At 41.1% G+C, this 9270-nt stretch overlaps 1 protein-coding gene across 1 annotated transcript in view; it reads right to left on the reverse strand.

Annotated features, from left to right (window-relative positions):
• The window catches only part of PRIMA1 (proline rich membrane anchor 1), a 104385-nt gene extending 95825 nt beyond the window's left edge, over positions 1-8560 (reverse strand). The window contains exon 1 of the mRNA XM_077474760.1: positions 7878-8560. The gene's annotated coding sequence lies outside the window, so the exon portion shown is untranslated. The remainder of the gene's footprint in view (positions 1-7877) is intronic.
• Positions 8561-9270: the final 710 nt, after the last annotated feature.

Raw genomic sequence — 9270 nt, forward strand, 5'->3', positions numbered from 1 at the left:
GCCAAACAGACTGATGGGGGCTGCAGAAACCCATGGATAAACCAAACCTGAGGGATGAAAATGAAGCCCCGGCCTGTCTGTAAAGTGGTGGAAAGTCGGCTTGCAATCTCCATCCAGCAGTTTTAGGCAGAACATCTTCCCTGCTCTGCAGCAGAGAGGTTTTGCTGCTCTTACACTTCTTCAATCTCTCTGGGGATAAGTGGCTTTCTATCATCACACTAGGGAGCTAATAGCTTAGCTGCCCCGGGCAATCTGCTTTGCACAAATGCAATGACACTGAATAAAGTTCCGTAATCCAAATTGTACCGTCGCTGCACCACCGCCGTCCTGCAAAAAAATGTCAGGGCTACGTCGAGTATTTACTAGAAGAATTCTGCTTTGCATTTTCATCCATCATCCCCCCCCCCCACCCCACCCCGCTGTAACAGTATACAGAAGAGAAGGCTGAATCGCTCTTGGGAGAGCTTGTGCCAAATATTAACTTACTCCCTCCACCTGGGAGACAGCTTAGTGCTGAGGCTGCAGATGTGCACTGTTTACATTGCATTGCCTCCGCTGGGATTTCATAACCCCTTTCTACATGCAGCAGCTCATGGCATTTCAGTGCAAAACTTATACAGATGAATGAAATGTAATAATAATCATTTATAATATAAATAATAAATACTATAATAAATATATATAATCTATTATTATATTAATATAGAATATAATAATATAATAAAGACATTCTGTTGGTGTGATATCACAACTCTCCAGCTAATGGGCTCATTCAGCATCCTCTATAGCAGTGATGGTGAACCTTGGCAGCCCAGATGTTTTGGAACTACATTTCCCATGATGCTTATCCACTCTACAGTGTAGTAGAGCATCATGGGAAATGTAGTTCCAAAACATCTGGGGTGCCAAGGTTCGCCATCACTGCTCTATAGACTTCCCTGCACTGTAAATAGGGGGCGCTGATGATCCAAGGGTCATAACGCCATAGCAGGCTCCTGCCTAGGGCCGCTCTGGTTGGGGGTGGAGAGGGGAACGAAAGTTGCAATTGAAATGTATTTAATTTTTTTTGAATTTTTTTTGTGTGCTTAGGATTCCAAAAATCACCTATAGTGTTATATATTTCAGTGCTGCTACTACATAATAAATCAAAAAAAAAAAAAACAAAAAAAAAAAACAAATGATGACATTAATATTATCGTACCAACCAATAATCAATTCCACAGTAGAATAGTTATTTCAAGGAAAAGATTTTAGGCCTGTGCTTGTCTTAAATATATACATATATGTTTATTATATAATTTTATAGATATATATATATATATATATATATACATATATATACATATATATATATATATATATATATATATATATATATATATATATATATATATATATATATACATATACATATATATATATATATATATATATATACATATATATACATATATATATATATATATATATATATATATATATATATATATATATATATAAAAAAATATATGTGTTTATACATGTGTGTATATATATATATATATAATGTATATATAGCTGTCGTTTATTTATATATATATTTATATATATATATATATATATATATATATATAAAACGACTGCTATCTATAAACACACACATATAGTACACACATTTTTTTTTTGTTTATGAAATGATTTTAGGCCTGTGCTTGTCTTATTAAATATATACATATATGTATAATATACAATTTTATATAAAAAGAAGTGTATATATATATATATATATATATATATATATATATATATATATATATATATATATATATATTATGCAATATATTGTGTGTGTGTATACATGTGTGTATATATATATATATATATATATATATATATATATACACACCCATATATATTTTTTATATATTATATACACATATATATATAAATATATATATATATATATATAAATAAACGACTGCTATATATACATACATATATACACACCTGTGTAAACACACACACATATATTATAGCATATATAAACAACACACACACATGTATATAAAATTTCAAGTCCAATTCTGGTTTCAAACACCAAGTGCCAATTTTCTTCCTTTTTTTTTTCTTTTCTAAAATATATTGCGTTGAAAGAAAAGGGATGAAAGAAATGATTCCAATAAAATAAAGAATTACAGATCTTTGCACATCTATCATTACTGGAGCCCAGACTTGTATCGCTCTCTAATAGACCTGTAGAGGGAGATTTACTAAAACTGGAGCACACAGACTCTGGTGCGGCGCCACATAGTAACCAATCAGCGTCTAACTTTAGCTTTGACAATAAAACCTGGAAGCCGATTGGTTACTATGCACAGCTCCAACAGTTTTAGTAAATAGTAAATCCCCCATATTGTGTATAAACATGTATTTTTCTTTGTTGTTTTTTTTTTTTTTGTTTTTTTTTTTTCTTCAATGGCCGTTTATAGAATATTTAAAGATGAATTTCAAACATTTTATTTTTTTCCCCCTCCCGCCCCAGAAATTCTCTTGCCCCTGTATTTAGGACTCCGGAGGCTTTTTTAGGAGTTAAAAGTTGTTTGTTGTTGATCTCTAAGGCGGGGGTTCACACTGTCATGAATTGGACATGGGTTTTCCCCCCTCCGCATGCGATTCGCAGTAGCAGGAGAGCGTGACCTGCTCTCTATACGGAGCCGAGTTCACATATCTCCGGTGCGGCTCCGTGTGTGAATTTGAACCGGAGCCTTGTGCGTCTTTTGGTCCGTTTTCAGCCCAAAAAAATTTGGGGCTGAAATCGGACCTGAAACTGTGAATGGGGGGGGGGGGGAGGAGCCGCGAATGCGAAGATCGTGTGCGAGCCCAGCTTTAGGGCTCATCCACGCTGCAGCTGAAGAAAAAAAAAAAAAAAGCTGCTTTTACAGGCATTGGAGCTTTTAATATTGCTTGAAGAAGCTTGTGCTATTTTTTGTGCTCGTTTTTATTGAGCTCCTTCATGCTTCTTCAAGCTCCTTTGAGCTTTTTTGAGCATAAGGCCTCATGCACACGGACGTTTTTACAGCCGCTTTTTTGAGCGTTTTTTGCAGCTTAAAAGGGCCTGTTCATGTTAGTCTATGGTTTCATGCCCACCTAGGCGTTTTTGAGCTGCAAATGGCATAGGCGTTTTTAAGCTGTAAAAAAAAACCCAGGACCAGTGCGTTCTCTGGCGTGGAGCTAGAGCTGTAAAAACGCGAATCGCGGGAAAACGCGCACACAAACGCGCAACATATTTTCTTTGTTTTCTGAGTGCTATAGCCAAGAGATGTGTTTCTTTAAAAACGCTACTTAACGCTAACGCTAAAAAAACGTGCAAAAACGGCAATGAAAAACGCAGTAAAAATCGCGTTTTTAACGCAGATTTTTCCAGGCGTCGGAGCTAGCTTTGCAGCCAGTTTTTTAAAAACGTCCGTGTGCATGAGCACTTAGCGTTTATTTTTTTTCCCACAAACCCAGATAGCTATTTACTTAACCACTGTATAGAGAAAACAAAAAGCCGGAACAAACATTTTCACACGTTTTTGTGCTTCTTTGAGCTTTTTTTGAGCGCTTTTGGAGTACTAGCTCCTCTCAAAAATATGTTTGGTAGGGGATTGGGGGGGGGGGGGGGTGTGGGGGTGTTCTGCCTGTAGGAGCCTATGCCTGAAAATGCCTGAAAAAGCCATAGGGCAGTGATGGGGAACCTTGGCACTCCAGATGTTTTGGAACTACATTTCCCATGATGCTCTGGCACTCTGCAGTGTAGTTGAGCATCATGGGAAATGTAGTTCCAAAACATCTGGGGTGCCAAGGTTCTCCATCACTGCCATAGGGGGTTATATATATGAAAGACAAATCCACTTTACAATGCAAGTGCACTTGTAAGTGCAGTCGTCCTAAATCTAAGGGGTAGATCTGAAATGAGGGGAAGCTCTGCTGATTTTATCATCCAATCATATGCAAGCTAAGATGCTGTTTTTTTTTTTTTTTTCCTTGCATGTCCCCCCCTCGGATCTACAGCGACTGCACTTCCAAGTGCACTTGTGTATTTGCCTTTAGTAAATAACCCCCCCCCCCCCCCCCATTGGCTAACATGGAGGTGAGTTTCCAGGAAGGAAAAAAAAAATAGGAGCTCAAGAGCCTGTAGGAGCCGCTCCTTCGAGCCCCCCGAGGCTCCAGGCACACCGGCTTAAAAATCGCGGCTTCTTACGGGAGTTTTGCGTTTTTGCCAGTAGCGGCTCAATGTTATCCTAGGTGTCCACGCATATTAGGAAGATTAAAGGCATATTTAAGCTGAACGTTTAGAGGCAGGGAAAAAAAAAAAAGACCTTCTGCTTCGTGTTTCTGATTGGAGCTTTCTGGCAGAAAAAAAATGCTCAGCTCTCTAAACTGTGTACAAAAAAAAAAAAAAAAAACGCTCTATATGAGCGTTTTTTTTTTTTTTTTTTTTTATGTCAAGGTAACTGCCATTTTTTTTTTTTTTTAAGCCCGGTGTGCATGAAGCCATAGAAAGCAGTTTTGTACATAGCGGTTGATTTCCTTAAGGCACATAGACCGGGCAATTTGCAAAGTGCAATTGCTCCAGTGTTTAGTAAATGAGGTAAAGGCTTCACTTTACAAAGCGTACCCAATCACGTGCCAGGGAAAAAAAAAAAAAAAAAAAACAGCCTTTTTGCTTGCATATGATTGGATGATGGAATTTAGCAGAACTTTTCCTCATTTACTAAGTTCTGGAGCAACTGAACTTTACAAGTCTTTAGTAAATCAACCCCATAGTTTTAGACGACTTTAGAAAAGTTCAGCTTTTTTTTTTTTAATGCCAGAAAGCTCCAATCAAAAACGCAAACCGGAAGTTTTTTTTGTTTGTTTTGTTTTTTTCTCTCTGCCTCTAAACGTTGAGCTTTAAGTACGCCTGTAATCTAATCTGCATGGACGCAATGGGGTTGATTTACTAAAGTCAAATCCACTGTTCGCTACAAGTGCACTTGGGAGTGCAGACGTTGTAGATCTGGGTGGGTAGATCTGAAACGAGGGGAAGCTCTGCTGATTTCTATCATCCAATCATGCGCAAGTAAAAATGCTGTTTTTTTATTTTATTTTCCTTGCAAGCCCCCCCTCGGATCTACAGTGACTGCACTTCCAAGTGCACTTTCAGTTGCAAAGTGGATTTGCCTTTAGTAAATCTCCCCCCCCCCCCATAGAGTAGCAGTGGTGGTTATTTGCGAAAGGCAACACCACTTTGCACTACAGGTGCAAAGTGCACTTGCAATTGCACTGAAATCGCACTTGGAAGCGCAGCCGCTGTAGATCCGAGGGGGACATGCAAGAATTTTTTTTAAAAAACAGCATTTTACCTTGCACATGATTGGATGATAAAATCAGCAGAGCTTCCCCTCATTTCAGATCTTCCCCTCAGATCTACAGCGACTGCACTTCCAAGTGTACTTTCAGTGCCGTTTCAAGTGCACTTTGCACTTGTAGTTTGCACTCGCAGTGCAAAGTGGATTTGCCTTTCGGAAATAACCCCCATTGAGCTGCTTCTACAGGCGAAACCCAAAACTCCTGCAGGAGCCGCGATTTTTTAAGCCGGTGTGCGTGGAGCCCCCGAGGACGTAACGCGTAGCGGAGAGTGGCGCGTGTATTAATGTAGCCGAACTACAGCTGCACACCTAACAAGCAACTGCTACAAATGTAACAAATAAGGTCAGAGTATCGCTGCACACCTCACAAATATCAAACAACTGAAACATATGTAGCAATGGGGGTTATTTACTAAAAGCAAATCCACTTTCCACTACAAGTGCAGTGCGAGTGCAGTTGCTGTAGATCTGAGGGGAAGATCTGAAACGAGGGGAAGCTCTGCTGATTTTATCATCCAATCATGTGCAAGCTAAAATGCTGTTTTTTACATTTTTCTTGCTCCTGCTCCTGCAGGAGCCGCGATTTTTAAGCCAGTGTGCGTGGAGCCCCGAGGACGTAACGCGTGCGGAGAGTGGCGCGTGTATTAATGTAGCCGAACTACAGCTGCACACCTAACAAGCAACTGCTACAAATGTAAAATGCTGTTTTTTACATTTTTCTTGCGTGTCCCCCTCGGATCTACAGCGCCTGCGCTTCCAAGTGCGATTTCAGTGCAATTGCAAGTGCACTTTGCACCTGTAGTGCAAAGTGGTGTTGCCTTTCGCAAATAACCCCCACTGCTACTCTATGGGGGGGGGGAGATTTACTAAAGGCAAATCCACTTTGCACTGAAAGCGCACTTGGAAGTGCAGTCGCTGGAGATCCGAGGGGGGCTTGCAAGGAAAATATTTTCCTTGCATGTCGTCGCACCCCCCCCCACACGCATATACAGCGACTGCACTTCCAAGTGCACTTGTAGTGTAAAGTGGATTTGTCTTTAGTAAATCTCCCCCCCATAGAGTAACATTGAGCTGCTTCTACAGGCAAAACCCAAAACTCCTGCAGGAGCCGCGATTTTTAAGCCAGTGTGCGTGGAGCCCCCGAGGACGTAACGCGTGCGGAGAGTGGCGCGTGTATTAATGTAGCCGAACTACAGCTGCACACCTAACAAGCAACTGCTACAAATGTAACAAATATGGTCAGACTACAGCTGCACACCTAACAAATATCAAACGACGGCTAAATAGGATTGTTAGAGCGGAACTGCACATGTGACACATATTTGCAGGCTACAGCCGCACATATAACGGTTATTATCAAGCAAGAGCAGCAACTGTAACAAATATTGTGAAACAACTGCTACATATGTCACAAATATTGTCAGAGTACAGCTGCGCATGTGACACATATTTTCAGGCTACAGCCGCACATATAACAGTTTGTTACAATTGCTGCTCTTGCTTGATAATAAACTGTTATATGTGCGGCTGTAGCCTGAAAATATGTGTCACATGTGCAGCTGTAGCCTGAAAATATGTGTCACATGCGCAGCTGTACTCTGACAATATTTGTGACATGTGTAGCAGTCGTTTCACAATATTTGTTACAATTGCTGCTCTTGCTTGATAATAAATATTGTGAAACAACTGCTACACATGTCACAAATATTGTCAGATTACAGCTGCACATGTGACACATATTTTCAGGCTACAGCTGCACATGTGACACTTATTTTCAGGCTACAGCTGCACATGTGACACGTATTTTCAGGCTACAGCCGCACATATAATAGTTTATTATCAAGCAAGAGCAGCAATTGTAACAAATTGTGTGAAACAACTGCTACATATGTCACAAATATTATGAAACAACTGCTACATATGTCACAAATATTGTCAGAGTACAGCTGCGCATGTGACACTTATTTTCAGGCTACAGCTGCACATGTGACACATATTTTTAGGCTACAGCCACACATATAACAGTTTATTATCAAGCAAGAGCAGCAATTGTAACAAATATTGTGAAACAACTGCTACATATTTAAAAAATATTGTGAAACAACTGCTACACATGTCACAAATATTGTCAGAGTACAGCTGCACATGTGACACTTATTTTCAGGCTACAGCTGCACATGTGACACATATTTTTAGGCTACAGCCGCACATATAACAGTTTATTATCAAGCAAGAGCAGCAATTGTAACAAATATTGTGAAACAACTGCTACATATTTAAAAAATATTGTGAAACAACTGCTACACATGTCACAAATATTGTCAGAGTACAGCTGCACATGTGACACATATTTTCAGGCTACAGCTGCACATGTGACACATATTTTCAGGCTACAGCCGCACATGTGACACATATTTTCAGACTACAACCCCACATGTAACAATTTACAAAGAAGTAAGCCTTGGTGCAGCTCTAGCAGCTGCAGGGGAGACTGGCAGCACTCACCTTTGGGTTGCTTGCGCCTGGTGGGCCCTCCGCCTGTCCAGCCCTGCGGCCAGTCTTCAAGGGAAAGTTGTCAGCTTGTGGGGAGTCTCTGCAGGAGCCCCCAGGACCAGATCCTCTTGTGATAGTGGTTAAATCTCCCATGTCTCAGCCTCCTTAGGCTGCATCTTCCCTCCAGTTTCAGGACAGTCAGCCCCCCTTCTTTTTCTTCTTCTTTTTTTTTTTTCTCTTCCCCCCTCCAGCCACCAGGTCTATGTGGTTCTGAAAGAACCCAAGCCTTCAATGCAGCCAAAGTGTTGGAGACACCAAATCAGAGACTTTGAGATCTTCCTCCCTGCAGGGTGACATCTTCCATCCCTCCAAACTGTCCCTGCACAGCACAAACTACAAGTCACATCCTCAGCAGCAGCAGCAGCAGCAGCAGAGGATGCACAACTCTAGGCAGGCTGACTGCAATGTGTCCTTCTAAGCCTGCTGCAGTCATTCCTCATCCACATCTAGTGAGTCCATTGTGTGTTTGGCACTCAGTGATATTTGATTGTTCCTTTTCTCCAGAGCCACATGATCCTGGATAGGTGGAGGGAGGGAAGGAGGGGGAGAGAGGGGGAGGCTTGCCTCATAGTCACTGGAGGGAAGGGGGGAAGCCCAAGCTACCTGGCAGGGAGGTGAGAGCTGATGTGGTGGATTCCAGGGGGCTGGAGGGAAAGGAGGGAGGGGGATCCTGATCTGGATTTATTCCAAGAGTTCTCATTTCTGCTTCACGATGTGATTTTCTCCAGCGAAGCTTCGCCGCCAACTAAGGACCAGACAGCCAGACAGGCGCGTTCGCCCTCCGACCGACCGTGCGCTTACGCCCCGGCTACAAGTTGACCCCCTGAAAGTGGACCTAGTATCAGACATATATAATATATATATTTGTATCCATGCTAAGTCATGTAATATTGTATCCCTTCCAGGTATTTATTACCTGGTACAGAGATCATAGGACTCGACCCCTAATAATGACTTCATCTGCTCTTCTGTCCAGAAGGAGGGCACCATCTTTGTTCAGGCATCACCCAGGGTCAACATCTATTTTCTGGACCTGGATGCCAGCTTAGAGATGACACGATTATGTAAACGCTGGTCCCTGTGCAGTTCTTGGCTGTGTTCACGTCTCTAACGCCGATCAGCCGCTGCTGCAGCTTCTCACCTTGTGACTACAAGGTTACAATGAATATTGCGCCGATGGACAAATGTCCCGCCGTATAAATCGACCTGTGTGAGCATGCATACTCATTATATTATGCTATTGTTTGCTATAAAAAATATTTTTGTACTGTTTTTATAATATATATATATGTTGGTTTTCTGGGTCCTGAAGAAGCAAAAACATTTGGCGAAACATGTTGACCTT

This window comes from Lithobates pipiens, unplaced genomic scaffold (assembly GCF_037356315.1).
Source record: "Lithobates pipiens isolate NorthernLeopardFrog02 unplaced genomic scaffold, aLitPip1_a1.2 Scaffold_127, whole genome shotgun sequence".
In the NCBI taxonomy this organism is placed as follows: domain Eukaryota; kingdom Metazoa; phylum Chordata; class Amphibia; order Anura; family Ranidae; genus Lithobates; species Lithobates pipiens.